The sequence below is a fragment of the Ischnura elegans genome, chromosome 12, assembly GCF_921293095.1.
Source record: "Ischnura elegans chromosome 12, ioIscEleg1.1, whole genome shotgun sequence".
Classification (NCBI taxonomy): Eukaryota; Metazoa; Arthropoda; class Insecta; order Odonata; family Coenagrionidae; genus Ischnura; species Ischnura elegans.
In genome coordinates, this window is record NC_060257.1 from 32,959,978 (window position 1) to 32,986,042 (window position 26,065).

The following is a 26,065-nucleotide window of genomic DNA, read 5'->3' on the forward strand; positions in this document are numbered from 1 at the left end:
TGATAGAATTCATCCAAATCTTCCTGTTTTTGTTTCCCTATTTTGATGTTAGGCTTGAATTCTTCTGTTTTTCTACATACCTGGGGTTGCCGTGCTACAATTTCTGAAAATATCATATGAAAATCTGAATTTCATTATTGATTTTAGAAGAAATATTCACCGTGAAAAGGCTAGCGGGTAGGAGAGCGGTCAAGAGCATTTTTTTTTTACTTTATAGTGCATTACATTCTGTTTTTGTAAAAAGCGTGTATTTTTTAATTTACTTTATCTTTAGTAAATCTTAGTTTTCTTTGTGCTTATCCTGATTGAAATGTTCGTGCTACCGGTCGTCTCGAGGATCGTAACTCGAGTCGAGGAGACTTCGATTACGAAAGTCCACCTCATTTCGGCGTGGGTCCCTTCTTTCGGGAGCATGGGTGGAGGGGATGAGAGCCAAATGTGGGTGAGGAAAGCACTAAGAGACGGGGAATGGGAGACTCGCGGCCAAATCGTCGGTCGCCACCGGTGTAAATATAGAGCGAACGTGGAGTCTTGTGCAGATTGTGTCCAGTGCCTCTGATATTTCGGTTCGCGTCGAAGGAAAACTTAAGAGAAGTGTCACTATTTGCTTTTTGTTTTTACACGCTTCAGAACACCCTTTGAGAACCCTCAAAACCACCCTTTGACAACTACTTTCACTATCCTTGAAACAGCCTACAGTCTCCTTAAATCACTTTTACGAACCAAATTGAGGAATGACGGTTTTATAATGTCTGGTTAAAATTTTGCGGAGCATGAAAACTGGCGTTAACTCATCCTTGCGTTGGAGATCATGAGTTTAACGAACCGTTATTTTGGACTACTTTTACTTACTGTAACTTACTAACATTCTTCAGCTAAGGTTTTGGGTGTAACTTATTCCGGTTAAGGCTAGCCAGACATTATAAAACTGTAATATTATTATATATTTAGGGGTTAATTTAGGGAGCAATAATTGTCCCGTGAAGCTATTGTACTACCGGGTAGGCTGCTCTGCCAAGCATTCATGTGGCTGTTACCATTTCAGTAATTTTAACACTGGCGTTTTACACAATTATGAAAAGAGGGCAAGTATAAAAATGTTCAAAGCTAAGTAAAGTTATACAATTACGCTGTTTTTAATAACAGGTCATTGGCTCTAAACCTTGTAGGCACTCCTCCAGTCAGTTAAAGGCGCCCATCACTCCCTTTCCACCACTCGTATTTTGTCTTTTCACACGCTTTTTCTTAACTTGCGTCATCTGTTTGCCTGTTTTACTGTTGGAAACTTGTAATTGATTTTTGCACACTTTCTAGTATCTGATGGCAATAAAATAAAATTCACTTTCTCATTACTATGTGGTATTTCATTATGAGTTTTCTTGGAAATTACAGTATTACTTATACCATTTCTTTTTTAAACAGCGCGACTTGGGTTTCGACAATTATTATCTCAATTCGGCGCAAATTATTATCAATAATTCATCGAAACCGGGGTCGCGCTATTTAAAAAAGAAGTGTTATAGTTATAGTGTAATTACAAATAAAACTTTGTAATAAAATAATCAATAATCAGGCTTCTGAAATTTTTCCCCATTGTGCTCTATTTAATTAAATAAATTTCCATATGGAAAAATAATTTTACTCAATAGTGTTTATGCAGTAATATCAAAGTAAAAACGTACTCATTAGTACTTAAAGAGTAATTTCATCATGAGGTATTACCTACTAGTCTATAAGGAGCCATACGTGTTACTACTAAGTATTACATTTTTATTAAAAGTATATTATTATAAATATTACATTACGAGTACTATAAGGAGTCGTACGTCACCAAAGAATACAAGGTACGACCAATCCCGAGGGAAGTAGGAATCCCATGCAGTACGTATATACTGAGGAAAATTTTTAAAATCTGAAGTCCATATTTTGTGACGATTTTCAAATTCACAAGTGTTTTTTAAGAACCTTTGGCCGTGAATGAGTTTTAAAAATCGATTCCTCAATCGATATATTTCGATGGGATGATGCATCGATACTGTGCGAGTATCATTGTTGTACCTACACCAATCGGTCCAATCACCGATCTTAACCTGTACGAGTTCCCATTATCTGTTTATGGGGCGAGTCTCGTGGAATGATTTCGGAGTGAGACTCGGCCGATGGATATGGGTTGGTAGAGGTGCATGGGAGGTATTTTCGGCCCTAATTATAGGTCCAGCCTCATTAGTTATGTCGCAAAGGGTTGGTACTACACCATTTGGCCGACTGAATTGGATTGCAATCGGTCTCGGATGCCGGAGCACACAAAGCATTGCGTAGTGTTTGGAGCGGTCAGTACTTGGACGAGTGGTACTACGTGATTCCTTCCGCGATCATCTTACTGTTTGGACGCTCCGACACGCCAGTGATTAGGATCTAAGATGATCAAAGACATTGTCTCAAAAGTATTGTTCTAGTGAAGATGTGGACTCGTTGCTCTGTGAATCGAAAGTTGTGATAAATGTGAGGCGTCAACATTCCATTACATATTTTCAATTGTGGCATGTATTATTTTGAAAACGAAGTGCGGTTGGTTTTGGTGGTGAAATTGGAGTAGCTGCTGGATCAAGGTAAATTACCACTTGTCAGTTGAGAGCTAAGGAGAGTGTGGTACTGTAGTGGGTAGAGAGTGGCTACTGACCTATGAGTCTCCGGTTCAAATCCCGATTGAGAAACCCTCGATGTGCGAGATGGCTCACGGAAACCAACGCTGATAGTGTTAACATTCAAACTCCTTTGGCTTAGGTATGGGCGAGCCCTACCTTTACCTATCCAACATAACCTTCGCCATGAATCACTAGGTTAGGGAGTTACTGGATGGATACTTGATATGGATCAACGGATGTTTGTTACAATGAAGTGGAATAATTTTTTTTTAGTGTATTCAGTCAACCTTTCTCTTGTTATGAGTTTGTCATATTCTTTTGCTTAAACTTGTTTGAAAGTTCTTGTCATTATGTGTATTTTCTATGACCGTGTGATGCGCATGTAGGGATACTGTTGCATGCTGCAGATTGGTCACCCACTGTCAAACACCCTATCGGTGGCCCGAAGGAAGTTATTTAGATTCTTTTGATCAAAGTGATTCATGGCGAAGGTTATGTTGGATAGGTAAGGAAGGAAGTTATGTAGATAACTTTGTATTCCTTACCTTTCACTATAGGGAAGGATAGTGAGATTAGGTCATTGGGATAGTCAATATTTTTTCTGTATAGGTAGGAAAAGTGCCTATTGATAACAAATGCGTTGTGTTCTATTGAATCGTATTTTATTATAATTATCAGTTCCTCCTGCTTATTCTTCATAGAGACTAGTGAGTTAGGATATCCTTCATCGTTTAGTAATAGGGAATTCAAAGTTCAGGTAACCCTAATTTCTCAACTATTCTTGGGTTAGAAAGCAAAGTTAAATGCTTTCATGATTATGGTTCGAAGGTTTTGTGGCTCTTGTTTTGGGGCCAAGAATCAGTTATCATTTTTGTCGTTTTACGAATCAGTAAAATGGGCTCTCGGGAAATCTACCTTTGAAGTCCAAGTGGACTTGGATTTATTTTTTTATACTTTAACAGAATCTTAACGCAATAGGATGAGAAAACTCTGCGCCTGCGCATGGCAGGTTTAACGATAATCTTATGCTATTTTCCATATTATGCTTGCGTCTTTAGAAGTATATTTAATGCACCAATGATTCTTCGGTGAATACGCGTCGAAGATCTGTTCCATATTCCTTAAGGACCTCTATGGTGATTTAGATTATATCGAAATATTGATAGATAATATTTTTTGCATTTAGGTGCTCAAATGGAAACTTAAATAAAATAACGTAGATATATGATACGTTTAATTCAGTTACGGCCTGTTTACAAGATACATTGACACGTACCAGTCAATGTCTATTGCATTAACGATTTTGGTGGACCGAAACGGAGCATGTACGGATGAATGAACTTAATGAATGAATCAAATTAGAACTGGTTCCATTTTTTCATACGGTGCATTTTGGTGTTCAGTCTCTCGTTTCTACATTTATACATTTTTAAATTTTATTTTTAGTCATTTGTTTTCAATAAAATGGTACACGTACAACAAGGCTGCAAATTTAGAGTGTTTTTATAACAAAAAATGTACTTTAAATTGCAGTATAAAGTGCACTCGGTACATTTACAAGTACTAGCTGATGTACCGAGTAAATAGGCCTTCACTGGTGTTACTTATTCGGAATTTTCCATCTATTTGTTGCGGTGAAACCGTATGTTAATCCGCGATCCCGTCTCAAAGAGAGGTATTCGTGGGATTGTCGGTTAAACGATTTAATCGCTGCTTCTCATGGTTTCTTTAGTGACCCCGGCGACGTCATTGACGCATGGACTAGTTTCTCCTTTCTTCGTTTGAAGCTGTTTTTATGCCGTGGCGTCTTGTTTATTCTCATAGGTTTTCAAAACGACTTTTTCCCGTGACCATTCGCCAAGCTGAGGGCGTGTTCATGTAGTGTCCTTGACCGCATGAGCTAAACCTGCGCGCCAGTTGTGATTGACTAGTTTTCGCTAGGTATTCCCCAAAAAATTAACATTAACAATTAATTCCCAATGACCTAATCTCACTATCCTTCCCTATAGTGAAAGATTAGGAATACAAAGGATCTACATAACTTCCTACGGGCCACGGTGTTTGACAGGGGGTGACCATTACATTAAACATAAAAAAAATTAAGTTTTGAACCGAGCGGGGGGGGATAGCAATATATTTTAGGGTTATATATATTCCGTGATAAACTTGTGTGGATGATTTTAGTTGCGTTGCTAAACTAAGATGAAGTGAACTGCGATCTAAGTGTTTTGAAGCGTTGTGAGAAAGCCTTCAGCTGTAAGCGGCAATGTTTTTTTTATTGTCAATTTTGACGTAATTAAAACTTTTCGAGCGATTAAGATAGGTATTCATGGAGTATTTACAAATTATTCTGGCAGCCCCCCATCCCTTTAAGAACTTCCCGCTTCAATTGGCTGTAAGGACTCCTTTATTTCATTCTATCAAAAAATCCTGTTCTCTTCCTTTTTCTCCCTCGGTTACATAACATTCTAACCTCTAACACAGTTTTCAATTTCCCCACCGTGATCAGTACTCACTCCATCCATACCTTCTGCCTCCAGTGTATCTAATATAGCAGCTGCCTCTCCTCACCCACCATGCCAAGCACTTCGTGGTTCTAGTTGTGCTTGAAAAATAAAGAGACCTGTTTTTCCGTTTATCAATTTTTCACATGTGTCTCGAGGTATCTTCTAAAAATCTATGACTTCATCCCTTTGTTGATAAAGTGGTGACGTAACAAAGTCATGCCAAAAGGGAACTAATGAACCAGAGCTGTAATGACGTTATGAAAGAATAAGTTCAGTTCCCCCTAGTTTTATATGCTGTATTTATTCCTTTCAGAGAAAAAACGCATTGATTACCATTCATTGAATATAGCCATGTGTTGCTTTCGATTAAAATATATTTGAACTACCTTACTAGGCCTGTCCATTGGAAAAATATTTTTGGTACTTGGCATATATATGTAGGTACTTTGGATTTTTTTTAATGCCATCTTTTTCACTTTCCTTGAAGGAGGAGTACTTGGAGGAAAAATATTTTGATGCCATTTTAGAAAAAGTCTCCATAAACTTATAATAATCATAGCTGTACACTTTCACGTTGAATTTTATGCTAATTATGCGAAGATCTTTTTTAAAAGTTACATTCCAAAGAAGAATCTCAGTCTACTTTTGCAAGTATTTTTCTCAAAATTAGCAGCTTTTGCACGGTTGTTAATTTTTAAAATATATGTGTTTGAAAAGACAAAGAACTGTTGGAGAAAATACAATGTATTTTGAAATAACGGCTCGGAAATTCTTCAAAAATGTTATTGTGAATCGAAAAATCGCTTGAAAATGTGTGATGCTGTTGGAACAAATTTGAAAATCAATAGTGGTTCTTAATGAGTTAAATGGAAAAGGAGGAATATCTGCGAGTTCATTTAATGCTCTCATTTGTTTTCCAGTCGAGCGCACGGATACTATCAGCTTCCTGCCAAAGTGCCAAATGAAGCTCATGTCTGCCGTCGCAAAGTTCGTATGGGATCGTGTCTAAATTAGAACTGTAGTTCAAATAGTGGGTGGTTGACTCGCATTTTGAACTGAAGCGAGCCCCGGGTTACGAAAGAAGTCTAGAGGATTGTTTTATTGTAGTCTCGTGTTGACTGGAATGAACGACTCTCAGCCAAGGTAGACCGAGTCTATTTTTACATTTCCAATTTCCTCACCTTTCGTGATCGTATTTCACGTGCAACCTCGCAAATCACATTTTACGATGAAAGTTATGAATTCTATTCAATTCCGTCCAAGTTATGAGAATGGCTATCGTGTTGCACTGATGCGAAATAAATTAAAGAAAAAGAAAAGCCACTCGATTCGAAAAAAATGTTACGAGCGAGCAGAGATTGCCTTAGGATACACGTATTACGATGGGATCCGCTTGAGACTCGGAAGTTGTGCATCAAGCATTACTAGAGCAATGAAGAACATATATCTTCCAGGGTGACCCTATAGACATCATTAAAAAAACAAGAATTCGTAATCGGAAATCAGAGTCGTAAAAATAAGGGAATTATTTTTCCAAATGGTTAGATATAGAAATTCGTTTTATGCCCGAATTCATGTCCTCCCTCGATCTACTAGTAAATAAGTATTGGTAGAACCATAGATTTCATTTTTGCTCGCTATTGTCATATTGACAAGACATTCGAAGAGTAAGGAAATATCTGTGCATGCTTACCGTAGCTTTTTATTCTTGAATACTGAAATAAATAATGAAAAAATAAATTAGCTCGCCATGTCTAATTGAAAGTTTTTCCTTACAGATCACCTATTACGGTAGATTTTTAGTATTTTTTAATTATTTTGCGAAAGTAAATGAAAGTTACCTTTCCCAGTTAACGTTTTGGCATTCGTTACTTCAAATGAAAGTACTACCACGTTTACCAAAGTGGAAAATTTAGTGGGAAAAGATTTTCAAGTTATTAATTTAACAATATCAAGAATTTCCACCATGTCGTGCCGCAAATAATGTATCATAATTTTATTTACTTAGGAAATGCTCACGTTGGTAGCGGAATATATTTTTGACGCAATTTCCAAAAAATCATGTTAATCGCCGATTGCTATGTGAATATTCGTGGTAAAAGGGAAAATATGAATAATGGAACTCTCCCGAGTCTTTCGATTTAATGAGGATTATAAAGTTACATCTCTATTGATGCATCTGGTGATATTTCAATTTGTTTATTGTTTGTAGTTTTAACTGTGACATTAATGTTCTTCGGCCCGTTTTGCTCTTCCGTCATTTTCGGCCACTGGATGACTCGAAGCGAAATTTGTAATCCTTCGGCTGGAGAGCTCTTGTAGTAATTTCCAGAAACTTTCAATTTTTCTCCTATCAGCTGGTGTTACTTCGGCCCAAATTTTCATGATTCCTTGGAAACAAACAAACATTTATGATTTTAAAATTAATAAACAATGTTTATAAAGTGTTTACAATTATTGACAGATCATGTATCCTCAATTTAAGGCTGTTTCAGAACCTCTGAGCAGTTTGAAAGCCAGGATTTTATTTTTCAAAAATTTGGGCGAAAGTTATCTTGAATTAGGGTAACTTTGGCCCAATCTAATAAAAGCGTGTAAATATAATTCTTAACCGTGAGTTGGAGCACAGTTACCCCACAAAAAATATATCTTAGTATAATCTTTTCAAGTGTTTCTTGATTTAACCAGTAAATTAATTTTATTCTGGTAAAAATTAAAAAACAAACATTTCTAGGAAAAATTATCGTATTATATTGCAATTTATCAATATATTTATAAACAGTTAATGGACAAAAAATCCTTCTATTCTATGGAACTAAAACCCAAACCAATTCAGAAGTGTGGCCAATTCCGCTACCTCTCAATTGATGCAAGAACTAAGTCGATAACTCGATATAAATGGCAAAATGACAGGACTATGAATATTTTTTCGTTTCTTGGCCAAAGTTAACCTTAGAAAAGTCACCTTAAGATTATATGAAATGTATTGAAAACGCTATAGAACTAAAATTAAAGTATTCGCGGAAAATTGCTACTAACTTTAAATTCACGAATTAATTTGTGCGTAATTTAGATCTGACCAGTTTAGATTTTGTTTTGGAAATAGACAGCATTTTAATCGAAGATCATCGCGTGCAACGGTGCACGCAGAAGTACTATGTAGTTTCTTAATCGGTGTCGTAGCTGAGGCCATAGAAAACCTCTTGCAGGCTATCGAGGCCTCTGGTCAGGCCCCATGTGTGTTCGATGACCAGTCTCGCTGGGAGAATTTGTCATTTTAATGGGTGCTCCAGGTCGTGGAAATATTATCAGCAGCCGTGGAGGTGGCGATTCAGGCGGCTTAACGTTGTCCCAGTTTCTGTCGTGGCCGTATGCGATTATTACCGACGATCGCGTTATGGATTACCTTTGCACTGGTAAATAATATATCCATATAAACCTCCCTGTTTTGTTTTCGTAATATTTTATGTAGGCCTGAATTGATGTGCAATTCTACTGAGAAGTACATCTTCAAATGAAATGCTCTTTGAAGTTCTAGGAACCATGAATAGTCTTATATGTCATGGCTTCATTTTCAATTAAATGCCCGTATTGTTTAAGTATAAATCTACCATGTACCAACTGCATCTTAAATTCAGAATGTTGAATAAAATAATCAGGAATTAATACACATATATCTTTACCAGAGGAACAACTGGAGTCAAACTAAATTTTCTAATGAAAACTAAGGGTAGAGAAAAGTATAATATCAGAAGTACCAATTTTAAATGGAATTTGTGAAACGTTGGGAGACGTTTTATTTCATTTTTATAAATTTATTCCTACCCCACCGAAAACCGCACCATTGGCCTTATAAATCGATTTAACTTAACAATCAAATGCAAACGAACATCCATGTCCTAGATATGGGCAACCCAACCACGCGGAGATCGAACCTGCGACGTCAAGGCATATGTCGCCACCGAGGCCCGAAATTACCCGGTGGAGAACCCGAAAATCCTTACTGCACCTCATCCGCAGGGAAAAAGTTACATCTTATATTCATTAAGACGGTATTGAAAACAATTTTTGATCGATTTGTGTTTCTCGCCATGAGTATTAACGTGATAGATGTGACTGTGACATTGTATGCCTTTCGATTTCAGGTCTTGGAAGGTGTGGACCGGCATCCTCACTCATCGCCCATCCCTAAGCAGCCTCGTGGACTCAGGCCACCGGCTCAACTGCCGCTTGGGTTTCCACTGACCTTCGCAACAAACAGGTGTGTGTCCAAGTTGCCCGCCATATGTATCAGGAGGTTACTCCTCAGAGTAAATCCGTATCACGAATCAGGGGCGGATTAAGCATCAAATTTGGGGATTATGACCTGGGTTCGGGGAGTATGGAATTTCCCCCGGAAGAAGGTTTTCCCGTTAATTTATTTTTAATATTGAAGGAAACACTTGCAAGTTTCCACGATATGAAAAATGGAAAATTTCAAGTGTTTCTTTCAATATGGAAAAATTCCCCTCAATCACGCTTAGTTTCTCTGATTTCATTTTTTTGAAATGCCCATTTTTTTACGCATTTTGGAATCTCAAATTTATTTTTTATTCTTAACGACATATGAACTTGAACAATTTTAGACATTTAAGGACACAAAAACTATTAAAATGATAAAAATTTTAAAAATTAGATAAATTTTTGGGGGGTCATTACCATTGTGATCCCCCCCTAAATCCGCCTCTGCCACCAATAATACAATCGAGGATTCTCCAGTCGGCCAGTAAATGTAAAAGACTGCCAAATGTGTTTCAGTGACTGAGCGTACTTTCAAGCAAGCCGTGACGGACTCCAAGAAATCGAGGCGAGGAAGCTTGGATGTGAGACGAGGAAACATTGTCGTTTTCGAGTAGCCTTCCTAAACATTAGAAAAAAGTCCCTTGACTCCAAAAAATTTTGCACACCGCTCCATTGCGGATCTTTCTTCGAGTCAACATCCCAATTATTCCTCCAGTGTTCTTTACGATTCATGCGATTGAGCAATCTCAAAATGAGTGAGATTGCGTATCGTATTGTTGATTCTCGCTTAAAGCTCTCGTTTAATTAAGCTCAAACATTAATTATTTCAGAAAATTATAATTGCACATATTCGCCCAACCTTAATTATTTAATATCCTTAAAAATCCATTGTATTAAATAAAATGTCGAAAAGTCTGGATACACAAGAATAACCGTTTTCGTGGTAGCTGCAAAGTGCATCCAATAAATGTTTGCGTTGCCATAGCTAGTAACTATGGAGTTGCGACCCCAATTTTATGGTCCCCAATGTTAAAAATTGTCTCCCCTACCACCTTTTTAAATATAGCAGATTCTTCCAGAAACACAGTAAATATAATTTACACTCTCGAGTCCCTGAAAATTTATGAATTTGATGAATCACATCAACACGAATATAATTTCGGTAATAAACCCTTATTTTAGTGTATTTACCAGTGAAATTCGAAACGCTCTTCTCGACAGCGACGTTAGTAAACACATTAAACTATGCCGCAGGTGAAAATATATCTGGAAGCCGACTGAATAATCCTGTCTTGTGATATTCGTAGTCGTAATACTCCAGATACCCTATCGAACTCGGTCCTTTTGAAATGGAATCCCGTAGATTAGCAATCTCATCGCCCCTATTCCATTCGTGCTTTCGCGACTTGGTCGGGACAGTCGTATCGCAAAATGATACTGGACTTATCCCACTATCTCGATGGCCTACTGTTCGCCGACCGGTTGTATAGTATACCTTTGTCGGCTAATAGCGCCCTACAGCGAGCGATGTCTGAGTCTCGGCGGGCGGCCGTTTTAATCGCGGCTGCCCCGAATGGGGACAAGTTGCGCAATCGCCATGTTGCTGTTTACACCATTATGGCGACGGTGCGCTGGTGAGTGGGTGGGCGGACGCGGGCGGGGAGTTATGGCAGCCATGGGGGTGGTGGCGGTTTGAATAGAGCACAGTCGCCTCCCATCCCCGATCCTGCCTTCAGCGCACGGCGCTATTCACCTGTTTAGCTGAGAAACCTTCGATCCACGAATATTACAAAAGAGGATCCTCAAGTCGGCTTCTAAATGTGTTGTCATCCACCGTGCATTTGAATGGGTTTATAACAGTCGCCACTCGCGTCCCTGACAGTAATCAGTGGGGTAGCCAGGAATTTCGTTCGGGTCCAAAATAAGGGGTGAAATTTTTTTAAATACAGGGTACCAAGTAGAGAGTTTTAAACTAATTTTAACACTTTTAATAATCAAGTAAACTGCATTTGCCAAAGAAATCCCTTGTAAATTCATGATTTTTCAATATTTTGTTTTCTTTTATGAGGAAGAGTAATTGGGTTTTTTTATATTTCTGGGAGAGTCCCGACCCCTTAGATCTCCCCCCTAGCTACACCACTGATAGCAATGTAATCCGAAGTTTACGGGGAAATCGGCTATAATTAGGGCTATAAACCGAAATTTATGTTCCGGAAAATATAATGTTCGAAGCATAAGTTTTCCATGTTTTTCCTCGCGAGTTGAAATTCTTTTGCAAATATTGAGGATAAGTCGATCGCTCGGTACCCTTAATATCTACATATATCGGCATGGGTTAGCGAAACCTCTCTGGGATAAAATTTCGTATAATAGTTGATAACGAAAAGAAAATACATGATCAACAACGGATTGTGCGATTACAGAACAAAATTATAAAGAAAAAATTACTTTCTTCTCTCATGTACGTTAACAGATACACACATCGCCTCAGTACACCTTGCCATCGCGGCAGTTGGTCCCAAAATATCTTCAATCGAGGCCATTGACGTCGCAATGTTTATATTTCACTTAAGGTGCTCCTTCATGACATGTTTATTGTGATTTTCGCCGGTGCGACTCGTGAGGCGTGTTACGGTGGTGCATCTGAACAAGCTCCTCGTAAAAATGTTTTGAAACTGGCGCGGATATTTTGCACCAGGAATGCGACCCTAGCAACCACTGTTTGCACAAACGAAGTGAGAAACGCGAAAAGGTTCAGGTCCATCCCTTTTCTAAATTAACCCTTTTAGTGCCAGCCTGTTTTGCACGGTATGCTGAAGAATGCCACGGCGTTTTTGGCTAATTCGTAGGCTTGTGCATAAAAATTTACATAAAGACTATTATGCATTTTCAGAAACTATTTTTTTTTTAATTTCCTCCCAAAACTTACGGGTATGTTAAAGAATGTCATATTCCAAAAATTTTTACCAAAGGTACATGAAACTCAAAAAAATAAAAGGCGTGAATGTAAAAAAGACCCGGCCGATAGATCGGCCCTTGGCACTCTTCGCACATACCCCCCAGGCCGATGAATCGGCCCGCTGGCGCTATAAGGGTTAAATATTAATAATGTCCTTTGTTTACATCATGTTCGCCATCTTAAGCCTGAATCACACGATCATTTTCTTTTGTCGCGAAAAGTGATCACTAGAGCGATTGCTTTTCGCGACGGGAAAATTGATCGCTCCAGTGATCATTTTTCTGAATCACACGGTCCCTCCCGCCGTCGCCTTTCGCATCATTTCCGATATCACATCTCGTTGTCATAGGACCCGCATAACGAAAATATATAGCGTGTTTGTTTATCTATGTCGCTCCCACGATTGTCAAACATTGCGCTGCAATCGCTCCATGCGGGAGTGCGTTCTGATTGGCTGATATGGGGTTTTAGTGACGGTTTTCGCGACGGAAAAAGCGACCGGAAGAGTGATGAAAAATAGCGATGGGAATCCTCATCGCGATCGTGATCGCGAAAAACAATTGCCGGCGATGATCATTTGCGAGTGATCATTCTAGTGATCGGGATAATATGATCACTAGGAAATGACAGATAAAATGATCGTGTGATTCAGTCTTAAAATAGCAGCCATGGGATCACTGATCGTGAGATCTGCGCAAAAATTAAAATTTGAAACGCAAACTTTCTAATTTGTTGTATCAGGCGTCGCTTAATGGAATCGACTTTAAATAATGGAAAGTAGGAATAAATTTGTTATTTCCACGTAACTTTATTAAGGTACGACCTAGGTTTTGATGTAGGTACATCAAATGTACCAGAGAATGGCGTGCCACTTCGAAACATTGGTCGTACTTTCATAAATGTACGTGGAATTACGAAGTTTTTTACTTCTAATTATTCATGGTTCAACCCTATGGATTGGTATGCTTGCGGAAATTACAAAGAATGACCCCATATTTTTTCCCACGTCATAGAGTTCTAAATTTTTCATAGCCATGTGCAGTTTGGTGCAGGAATTGCCGTTACCATTTTCCCCTTCTCTTTAAAGTTCTCAATCACTCCTATCGATTTTTATCTGGTCCACGTGGTTCTCGGGGAATATCGGTGACGATGCTCCGTGATTGCATAACGTGTGCTTCGAATGTGGACCGTTTGTTATCGGCTTCATTGATACGACACGTTCGGATTTCATTGATTAATTTGGAGTTTCATGATAAGATGCGCTCCTTCAAGGTCGGTTCCTCGTGCATATGGGCTTGCTCACTTTTTTGCGAGAGAAAATGTATGCTAAATGATCAGTACGTCATCTGCGAATCTCCAATTGCATCAAAGGATAATGCACCAGCTCAAGTGTTTTTTTAATTGGGTCACACCACTTCGTCTCAATGCAAAAAAATAATACTTTGCGCCGAACCTTTAATAATAGAATTTAGTTACGAGGAACGAAAGATTGTAAATATGATTCGCTTCAGTTATCGAAATCATCTTAATTATCAATTTTATTATTGTATATAAATTGATTGTATTTCTACATCTACATCTACATAATACCCTGCGAGCCACCTCTAGGGTGTTTGGCAGGGGGTGATCAATCACCAGCATGCAGCATGCATTTGGACTTCCACATGCACACCACACCGTCCAAAAAACTTCCCGTACACTAACAAACTATACTACTATATGCTGTTAGAAATAATAATTGAATTAAGAAACGTGCATTAATTTTTACATAGGTTAGTAGGCTACACTACAAGTCATGCAATCTATTTACGAGTTCTATTGCTGCCGTTATAATCTCTTATTGATCGTGGAAAAAATGACATTCGGAATCTGTCTGTTCTACAATCTCTCTCTCTTATTTTATTTATATGATCTGATCTTCCGTAGTATGTTGGCGTCCGTAAGATATGGTTAACTTCGACAGAAAAGACACTGCTCTTGAATTTATCTAAAAGGTATTTAATTGTTAATGGAAAAAATAAAGGAGTTAGCTATATGGAAATACATTTATGTACTCCTCGTTTAATAGTTCCCGACATCTTATATGTTTTTTCCCAGTTGCTAAAACCTTTTGCATCGCTTTGAATCATTTCCTTAGGTTATGGAGGTTACTTTCTTTTGACGTATACAGGAATCCTTGATCTATCAGGAATAGAATAAGATATCTGCATAGTTACTCTCTGGCGAACTTTCGTCTATTTAATTTAGCATTTGGAGAGAGAGATTCTTAACGTAGTTATTTATTAAGGATTGTTTTTTGTGAAGGAAAAATTGATTTCGTTTAAAATTCAAAATCGAGTTTAAATAGTACAATTAATCGAGATTGAGCCATGATTTACGAGTTGTGATCCAAACTCGTTTTTTCAACTTCGATGTTGACTATTTCGTTTAATCTAAGCAGAGTCACCACCGGTCTATGATAACGTCATCCGTCTCATGCGAAAGACTATTCTCTAATACCGATAAATCGAAAAGGTACGCATCGATCATCAAGAAAGCATCTCAATCAGTTGATCTTTCTTAAAAATTTTAGTGAATCCGAATGGTTCCAAGCGGTGATCCCAATACCTCAATATGTAAATTTTTTTTCAACTCGAATGTGTATTTTCAGTGTTTTTCGAACGAATAACAAAATAATTTTTTTGTACAAACGCTTTTTTTAAAGAACAGTCGATTTTTTAGTTGATCGTTCTTTTGGTTCGAATTTCGATTTTTGTTGAAAAGTCGAGCTTTTCAATTAGATTAAAAATCAATGGCTCGAAAAATCGATTTCGACCGACAATTTCCCATTAATTGTTGTGTTTTACTTCCTCCGCAAGTCACAGAAATCCAAGCATCTCTTGTACGAAATTATCTGCATGAATCACTTTAGATTTAATATAAATGTTCTCCTCTGGCAAACAAGATTAGCGATTTCTTCAATTCTATTATGCGAAATAGTTGTGCCACAAGTTTCACTGATGCATTTACGTTAATATGCAAACAGAGTTTATTTGTACATCCAAATGAAGTTATAGCAAATTAACTACTCATTCAATACTAGCAGAATTTACAATTCAATCTACGCAATTAATTTTGTGTTATTATTTTACACATAAACCTGTGTACACTTATTTTGGAACGATTTCCCTATTTCCAGCAGTTTATAACTTTATTTTTTATTTGAATTGACCTTGCACATAGAGTTATTAGACGTAGTTCAATTTAGTGTTATTTATGGAAGGACTTTTTGTGCTTATGTTGAAAATATGTCGCTCTTTTTTTATCGGAGATTTACGTTTTATATTTAGCTTTGCACCTTGCTGAATTCCTGCATAGCGATCTTTGCCTCGGCTCATTTCCCAGGAAAAAAGAGACAACGAGGAAGATAGGAATTATCTCATGACGTGATCGCCAGCAATTTGTTGCGGCAAAGTCAACCTTTCGAAGTTTCTTTGGATATCGACTTTTGCCGGCCACATTTCATCATCCTGGACACTGGTGATCTCTTTCATGATTCTGCCATCAGATCGGAGGTTTATTGTGTATTGTTCTTTGCAAAAGACGGAGTTCCCTGTGCAAGTGCGTCATCCCCCATATTACTTTCCTGTGTAATCGTACTCTCTATCTCATCGCCCATCTAGCTCAAGTTCTAGGCTTTTCTCTGCGTTGATTGCTCTTTAGTGCCGTGTGATACTAAACCGGAGGTGGAACTTCACAGGTCTCAGTTTAACTACTCTCTCGCGTTGTGGGATCAAGTTGCAGTTGGCCCTTGACGTTGGATTCCACTGTTGTTTAGCCTTCTGTTGTAACTGTCATCAGCCGGCCCGTTGAGCTGCTAAAAAGTGATACGGAAGTTTCATTTGTGCTTAAGCAGGTAGGCTTGTTTTTTAACCTTCTGTAAATTTAACATAATGAAAAGTACATGTCTATTTCACACTTATGTATTCCAACCGACCCAGGTTTCAGCCTGAAAATGGCATAATGTGTACTACTTGGAAAAATGTGCCATAAATAGGCGGAACTTGGACAAGGAACTCCGTATTTTGCAAAGAACAATGCACAATAAACCTTCGATAGCAAAAAAGCCTTGAAAATGGCATTATGTGCCGACACCTGGGCCGGTAGACAAGTACTTTTCATCATGTTCAACATCAAAGATTTCCACTGCATTTCTCTGCAAGCATTTAGAAAAGTGACGCAAAAATACAATAGCGAAAATAACGTTGTTTAGTTATACGTGGCATTTCTATGGAACTTACCATCGTTTGTGAAAAAATGTATTGTGATTAACTGTTTTATTTATCATCGTGCATCCTTAGCTTACTTGATCTCACTTCAACGATTATGATTATTTGCGGTGTGCAAAGGAGCAACTATCTTCCTATCTAATAATTCGCTAATTATTCGTTAAGCTCGAATTTTTAGTTTTTCACCCATCTCGTAAGCTAAAAAACATACCGTGATATCCTTTTTTGCAATCTATGGACAAATTTTATGCGTATAATAAAATTTAATACGTTTGCAGTGCGCTACTCAGATCACTGTGATCTACATTTATTTATATTTATTTAGTTATCTATTTCACATACCACCGAAAAACAGCGCTGTTCGGTCTTTACATCGGGGTTGATAACATTTGACAGTCAAGCGTTCACAAACATCCATGCCCTGGATAATGGTAACTTACCCAGGCGGGACTCGAACCCGCGACCTTTGGTTTGGCAGGCAAGGACCACACCGAGGCCGACATCCCCGTTATTATGTCAAAACTTTTGGTTGACGCATGAAAGGGATGAAATTTCAAAATATTTTGAATTAATCAGGTGAATATTGAAATGCTTTTATCACTGTGAAACTGTTACATTTATTAATTGAGACAACTTTACTCTCACAGGTTTTCTTTCGCCACAGCGCAGTCTTTTGTCCGTATTTTCTCTTAGTTTTCAGGAAGGTGTCCACGATTCCTTAAGCATGGCAGTGGAATTTTTATTAATTTAGGTAATTATTTCCATAGGCTCATTTTGGTTTTATGCGGTTGTATTGAACTTACCTATGCTTAATACCAATTTTCTACCATACCCTCTACTCAATCATATATTTTTTTGCTGAGAAGTCTTAGCGCAACAGGTTATTTAAACTCTTTATTTTTTTCCTTTGACGTTATTTAGACTGAGGAAGGGGTAACTTAGTCTGAAATATCCCTATTCGACTCTATTTGGGGATTCATTTACCAATTGTCTACTCTGTTGCTTATTTGTTAAAACGCCAGTCTTTATAATTAACTATGAAAATTGAGCAACTATTTGTTGCTGTGAGTGAGTCCAGAAAAATGCTTCATCCTCAGCCATGAGTTTCAATACATCTACGGTTTATTGTTTTTAAAATCGACATAGCACTTTATTTTTGTCTCTTTTTGGCTTCCTGTGATTTCTGTTTCTTGTTCTGGGGAAAAGGAATCCATTCACATATTTACCTACGCTTAAGTCTTAAAAGTTTGGTGAAAAAGTGTTAAAATGGAGCAAAATTTTGCTGCATGCACGTGATTATTGACTAGAAGCTAAGCCCACAGCCGTCAGACCTTAGTTTACTGCTGTGTATTAAAGTTTTTTTAACGATTTAATTTTGTTGGAGTCAATCTTCATTTTCACTTAATTAAGGGGCATATATAGAGAGGAATAGGTTTTTGCCAGGTCAGTCCAGCCTCTGATCCCTGTGGGAAGTTTTAGGGCAACAAATTATTTACAGTATTTTTCTGTTCACATTTCTTGGACTAAGGGAGAAATATTTGATAGAGTTGAGAATATGGAAGAAAAATTGTTTTAAGTTCAATAAAACGGATTAATAAACTCCCTCGCTACAACACTTTCTATTGTTTTCATTTAAAGCTCCCTGTAAATCCTTCCTGTCGCACCTTGATCGTGTATATTGGAAGGTTGTCCCCGTACCGCTTTCCCTGCCTGCCTTAAAACCTCGTTGCGCAATCCGGTCGATACTAGAGGCAGCAAACTAGAGGTGGTGCTCCTCGTGGCCTAAGAGCTATTCTCAACGACTTTACATAAAGGTTCTAACCGTTAGATAAGCCGTCTTATTTTTCGAACACCAGTTTTTTTTCAAAGCATTTTTTTCCACATTGCCTATATATATCCCTGGCCACTCCTATTCTTTCAAGTTTCCTCAGAACAAGCCGCTCCTTGCAAATACGGCTCCCTTTTCAGCATAATCTGCTTGCTCTGCGGCCTTACAGCTTCTTTGCAGTACCTTCAGGGACGGCTAACCTCGTTTTGTTTGGCGGGGTTTTCAATGGGACTGCAGTGTAGGAACCCCTTCATCGACTCGTAGCAGTGTCGTCGAAGCATTTTCCCGTGCACGTACTGATGACGATGATGGTGCATTCACCAGTCAAGGTTGTCTTCGGGTTCTGATGAAACGATGGGGCCGAGTGGAATTTTTGAAGTGCATGGAATCAGGCTGATCGTGTCGCTGAGAAAATGGTCGCTAGAATCTGGGTCTTTTTCTCTATTTTTGAAGTAAGGAGTCGTGCGATCAATGGCTCAATACCTCCTCGAAAAGCTCAATAAGTAATTGCAACAAGGTATTCTTTTTTTATTCGAAAAAATACTTCTCAATAAGGCATTCATATTAAGAAAATACTGTATTGAATATATTTGTAGTTTATTTCTTTCTAGCCTACGTGGGAACTTTAGAGGAAAACTTGCGATATTTGTATTTTAGAATAAAAATAAACTGATGGAAAAGAAAGCAAATGGGATTGAAAAAGCAAAATGTTGAACCCTAAAAAATTATTCCTTTGGACCGGAAAAAGAATCACGGACCTTTGCCTAACCGGGACATACTGCAGACTACTATACTATCCAGATTCCTGAATTCGTCGATCGAAGACCCCTTGGAACGGACAAGTCAATACCGCCCAGGAGTACTGGACTGTCGACGTAGGCCACTCACTAATCTGAACAGTGGAACTGCATCAGTGGCGTAGCCAGGAGGGTGTCCGGACCCCCCACGAAATATAGAAACACAATTATTTTCCTTCATAAAAGAAAACAAAATGTTGAAAAATCATGAATTTACGAAATATTTCTTTAACAAATGAAGTTTTTCGGTTAGAAAAGTGTTAAAATTTGTTTAAAAACCTCTTCTTAGTACCCTTTTTTAAAAAAATTTAACCCCCTGGTTTTGGATCCCCCTTCAAACGAAATTCCTGGCTAAGCCACTGAACTACATCAGCATGTTGGCACCGCAGTTGAAGGGGGAGGAGATAAAAACGGCCCTCCAAATCGCTGACTGGTGTCGTACGGAAGTTTTCTTATATTATATCCTAGATCACAATTCATTCATCCATTCATAAACAGCCCTCTAACAAATAATGTCTCCTTATGGCCCAGTTTTCATTCGATTTTTAGTGTTGTAATTACTTTAACGTACAAAATGGTGAAAGATAGAAGGTAAATGCTGGTGAGTCTAGCGTTTGAATTGTGAGCGTTGCGTAAGGCCAGACGCGACGAATAATCAACAAATGAGCGGAGTGGAGCGCGTGTTAACCTTGGCTCAATCTCCCCGAATTGATTGAAAGCCTTCCCGTCCTGAGGCTCTCGGCCAGTCTGTTTCCCTGTCTGTGAAAATGCCCGTCTGTTCGCAAACTTGTGACATGTCCCGTCTTGTGTGGTCCACTCTACGTAGTGTTGTCCTTGCGCGTCCATCCTCTGCGTATATAATTGGGATTAGCGCAATCACTTCAATCTTTGCGCAAAAATAATAGGTTGATATCACTATTTTTTTACTTTAATCAATGAACTTAATGATAGCTTTCGATTTTAGGTAAGAATCCAGTTACATGTTAACGGAATCAAAACAGTCCCTTAAAACCAGGAAATTTAAAATCTCCTCTAATCTCGAAACTCCACGTTAATAAGCCCTTTTTAATTTATTTCGCGAACGAATGCGCTCATGCGCAGCTGCTTGAGGTTTTCGTGCTGATGTAAAATTGCGGGGTATTCATAGCTCAGATGGTATTTAATCGAGTTTATAGGTAGCAAAAACTGGGGTACCAATCCTAATTTTACCTACCTGCTGTTTATTTGAATGCAATCGTTAATGTTACCAAAACCACTATCGCTCAATCTCTCAGCGATAAATGTATCCATAAATTCTCTACACAAATGAATGTTATCAATAGATTTTTTTTATAATCTGTAGACTCTTTTCGTAATTAATTTTTTATTTTTATGTGATTATTTTATGACATCATTTTTGAGTTTTTCTTTTATTGAGGAGGAAACATTTGAAGTGGGCTAACTATACCCTTGGATAAAAAATATTAATTATTAAAAATTATCTCACTGGAAACTTTGGTAATACATCATAAATCCGCGGGCCGCAGATAAAATTTTTAATGTTAATTTTTGAATAATTTAATGAAAAAATTATGTATTTATTTATACGTTTGTTTTTACCACTTTTGACACAATAAAATAAACATATTTTGTAAAAGCGTGTGAACCTCGCGGGCTGTAGAAGTTTGCAAGGCTAAAACCTGGTCAGCCACACCACTCTTTGTGGCATTTCTGGTTAACCTAACGTGTCGAGCTTAGCGATAATGTAAAAATGAGTGTTTGGATATATCTATAATGTAAAAATATTGATGTCATTAGCATGAAACTGTTTTATTACCCGAAATAAAAAGCTTATTTTGTTTCAAGTTGGTCAATTTAAGTGAAAAATCGCATTATTGACGTATATTTTTTGCGGTAAGATTGAAGTAATGCCGCTGTTTTTTTTTGACTCGACAGCGGAAGGTGCGGCTGTACAAAATGTAAATTATAATTAATTCTATCGTGCATTCCTATTCTGGGATATTAGTGACACCTGAATTGTTTCTGTGTGAGCGTTCGTATGACATGGGCCCACGTGGACTCTGGTTCAAATCCCGGCGGTGGCGGAGGATTTTTCAGAGAGGATTTTTGCCCGGTCTCTGCGTGAATGTTGTGTGGAGGGCATTTCAAGCGCAGCACTCCGTCCGTCGGATGGGACGTCAAGCCGTGGTCCCCTAGGCGACTTTAGTTAATATCAGGCTAATGCCGACGCCGTGTTTCTCTCAACCCTTCCTTCCATCTCATGGCGCAAATGACCTCATCTGTCGGTCGCCTCTTCCAAATACCATACCATGCCATACATGGGCCTAATATTATATGAACGTGGTTACTATAGCGAGCCTAGTGATTACTGCTCTGCACCTTAAATGGGAACCTTAGAGAGACTAGCGGTGACAGTGTTTTACTCCTCAAAACACTGTGTCATAATCTTGCTTGAAGATGAGCTCAGTTAACCACTTTCGAATTTTCAAAAGACGATGACTGGTACGAACATTAATCAGCCGCGTTACATTCGAGAGACTATTTGTCACCTGTCTACTGTCAGATGATGCCCGTACGGTAATCGCTCCGCGCTTGGAACGGGAGGGTAGTGAAGGATTACCGGATTGGATACATAAACATCAGGCTAGGGAAGACGATCAACAGCTGTTGTTGTTTGCGTTGTTATCTACTTTTCCCTCGTGAAACCTCATTCGGAATACGCTTCCAACGTAATGGCATCCTCATGAGATAGGCTTAATCGCCGAATTACAGAGCGTGAATTTCAAAAGTCTGAGGCTTAGTTCGGGCTGAGCTCTACACTTCTACACAAATCAACTACCTGAACTCTAACTGAATGAGTGGAGGGTATTTCCATGGTTACCTACGCTAAATGTGAACATATTAGAAAATTTTGAGACTTAGTTCGGGAGAAGCTCTATCCTCACCTATTCAAACAACTATACAAATATAGCTGAGTGAGTGGGAGACCTCTCCATGATAACCTTTCCTAACGTACGGATTTCAAAATCCTGATGCTTAGTTTGGGGTGAGCTCTACCCCTACCTACCCAAACCAACTACCCAAACCCTAAGTTAGTAAGTAAGTAAGTAAGAGGAAATTTAAGTTGTTAAAGCTCACCCACCGTGCAACGGATAGCCCTGGCAGTAGAGGGAGCTGGTCCCTTCCATGCATGGTGGCGATTTAATGCACGGATTTAAATAAACGCCGATGAGTGGAAGGAATTCTTTCCTGGGCGGCTGCCGAAAATATTTCGAGCGTGGGTGCCGAGTTCCAGCGAGGAGACTTTCTTTCCGTGGCAGCTCCTCCTTCAGAGCCATTCTCTCGACCCAGCCAGGAAACCTAATCTGTTCCATGTCCGCATGTACATGTACTTACATGCATGGCTCTGATTCACACTCGCATAGGTTTGTTATCAAATTGGTGGTTTCTGAAGTGTATCCTGGACATAAATATCAAGAAATAAGCAATTTAAAATGTTTGAGCTTAAATAAACGAGAGATTTGAGCAAATATCAACAATGATACGATTTAAAATCTCAATCATTTTCAGTACTTTTGTTTCAGACAGTCATGATCGCAAATTTTCGTCCATCCTTAATAATTTAATGTTCTTAAAAATCCAGAGCATTACATCAAATGTCGGAAATGCTGGATGACCGAGAAAAACTGGAATAGAAAAGGATATATATTTATTCATGCTCTGGGTATACCCTTGGAGCAAAACACAATTTACAATAATTGGCTCAGCAAAAGCACAAAGTTCATGAAAATATCAAGTAATAACAATAAAGTTGTTTGATGCACAAATAATAAAGAAATGACACGTAAGCAAGGATTGAAATTTGACAACACACGGAATATGTTGGCTGTACTTTATGTAGGAGTTTATTGAGTAAAGCCATGTATAATTTATATTTAAATGCATGGTTGGAGCCCTTCTGTTTCAGATCCTCAGGGAGAGAATTCCAAAATTTAGATGCCGTTACTATAAATTATTTCTGGTAGGTAGTTGTACGTGGAGTAGGATAACGTAAATAGTCCTTTTGCGAGATGACATGCGAGTGGTTACTGATCTGTTCATAAAAATTTCCCGGAGATAATTAGGGATTCTCTCTCTCTCTGAAAATCTTAAAAAGAAGAGCACCGAGTAGAAACTAAAGAAAACTGTTTACATGGTAACTGAAAAATGGATCCAAAATAAGTGCGTTTCCATAGCTTAGTTCCTAAGAAGTTGCGACCCCATGTTTATGGACACAATATGCTTAAAAATATCTCCCTTACCACCTCCTGAAGTATTGCAGATTCCTACTGAAACACCCTGTATGGAGTTGACTCTCGTTAACCTAAGTCATGTGTTATCTTTGTGTTAAATTAATGTGGGAATCAGGAATCTTGGATAGTATAGTGATCTGTGCAGTGGTCCAAATAGGATGATATTTGCATTCCGGTGGAATTTTTCCCGTGATAATTATTGTGAATATTAACCTGTGCCTAAAAATATAGAAACAATACGTCTGATAAGATACTGAAGGGAAACTTTTTATGTTGAAAAACATCTAAAAGTTGACGAGGGTTCACTCTATATATCTTTAAAATTTGAAAATGATAGCATACATTTTAAACGACTCATCACGATAAAGACTGATAGAGCAGAAAGGTTGCGTACTCTTACGTAAATGACACTGATTCACAATCGAATAGCTACGTGAACGATGAGGTGATTTGAGAAGTATCGCTCACGCAGTCAATCAACCCTGTTTGGTTAGATAGCTAAGCGTTCAGCTCACCCCGGACAAAGCCAAAGGCATGTGAAGAACACACAATCAGGGTAGAGGGCCAGTTCATTTCTTAAGCAGCCTCGCGCTTCGAGAATGTTTGATTTAGGATTTTCAAAGGCTTAAAAATGGATTTGGACCTTAACCCGTTGATCAGAAGCTTTCGCTCTCTACTCACGGGGCCACCATGCTTCCTTGAGAAATATCCAGTAGACACAATGAATTAACCCATTATAGCCCAATGTTCCTTCAAATCAACATCAAAAATGTATAAATGTTCAGATCTATTAAGGAAATATCTAAACTTCGCATTATTTTGTGGTGTAAACTTTAATGAAGAAATATTTATCTGCCACGGTTATTATGATTGAATGCAAAATTTTCAAGTTTTCAAAGAAATTTGGGAAATCTTGAAATTTGATTTCTCCCAAAGGCAGCTCTGGGTTAGAAAGGGTTAAAAGTAAACTAGAAAGGCTATTTAATATGCTTTGATTCCTACTTGCATCCAACTATACTACGAAAACATAGTGATCACAACTGTTTAAACAAATGTGAAAGTATGGGCGATATATTCTTTCGAATCTCGGATGAAGCCCTCAAACGCCCATGCAAATATCCTCGAAGTGCTAGGTGGCTGAGGAAAGAGTAGACCCATGATATTTATTCGTGTTTCACATCCATCACTTCAGTGGTCGGGGGTGAGCTCTGCCGATCACCGATCCTATCAGCCTTCCTGTTTAATTATTGAAGAAGTTATTCTTGTATACAATATAGTATGCCACCGTTCAGGTGATAAAAAAGCTGACTGCTCTCGCTGTGGAACTGTGTAAACTAACGCAGCATGCAGTTCGCCTTAGCCAGCATAACCCACGAAATAAGCTATTACGTCTCACGAAGCAAGGAGTTTTATTACGCAGAAAAAAGAATTTTTCTCCTCCAAACTAACCGTCTTACTAACTCTTCAAAAAATTCTCCAACATAACCAGTTCGAATTTAGAAAACTTTCTATTTTGTTTGTCCTATATCAACGTGACGGTTTTTTCTGGGTCACATGTTTGTCTATCTGGCAAAATTTCGTCGCGTGCTTGTATTACTTGGAGTTCAGCCATTTTCTCGTCTAGAAGTGTTACACATGATTAGATTTGCTCCTTACGAATATTTAGCTGTTTAGCAAATTGCTTTGCCTTACGAGAATGATGGTAATTGGAGGGAACAGTGTGAATCCGACCCATTTCAATTACTTATATCTTGGCAGCGTTAAAAATTGGCTATTATCCCAAGGGCATTAAAAAAAGGCCCAAGCAAGGAATTTTCTCATCTCTCAACTCGATTAGCAAATCACTAAAATGATTGAGGTCAGAAAGCATAAATTAAACAAATGTTAGTTGGTTTCAGTCTCTGTTTAAGGGATTTAAAAACAGATTAAATGTGTCGTAAAGTGGACTGAAATGGACGATTTTTTCTCGTTAAATTTTATCATAATTGCCTCACAAAGTTATTCTTTCAATAAACAAACTCATTTCTAGCTTAGAACTCAACTTTATTTTAATTAAACTTAAGAAAAAATAAGAATTATCCTTCCCTCAGAAAATAGGAATGGTATACTGAAAAGTATTTGATATTCCTCCAATATGTTTTAGGCAATCTACCATTTTCCGTTTTTCCTTCTAAAAATATTTTGGGGGTACTATAACGCGTGTTTTCTATTTCATTATGTCATCACGATTCCACATTGTAAACTCGCTGACAGTTAATTTCAAATGGCAACTAGTTTTCTGATGTTTATTTAAAAAAAAGGCACTCTCAAGTAATCAAAATAAACTACAATTAAAGCAAAATACAATTAAATTGCGTCGAAAAACGTTATGTAGTCGCTGGATGGCGACCACAATTTCCATTTGCGATATTAACTCAGTCTGCGTCTCAAGCAAACTTGGTACCCAGTTCAAGTTAATCTGGGCACTGAATCTAAAATTACGAAACTT

At 38.1% G+C, this 26,065-nt stretch overlaps 1 protein-coding gene across 2 annotated transcripts in view; it reads left to right on the forward strand.

The window, feature by feature from the left end:
* Positions 1 to 26,065, forward strand: part of LOC124169236 (protein Tob1) — a 254,122-nt gene that overhangs the window by 128,295 nt on the left and 99,762 nt on the right. The window contains exons 1-2 of one of the 2 annotated variants that reach the window (XM_046547780.1): positions 2,365 to 2,609; positions 9,298 to 9,413. The gene's annotated coding sequence lies outside the window, so the exon portion shown is untranslated. Of the gene's footprint in view, positions 1 to 2,364; positions 2,610 to 9,297; positions 9,414 to 26,065 lie in introns of those variants that run through there. The other variant, XM_046547781.1, reaches the window with a different exon arrangement.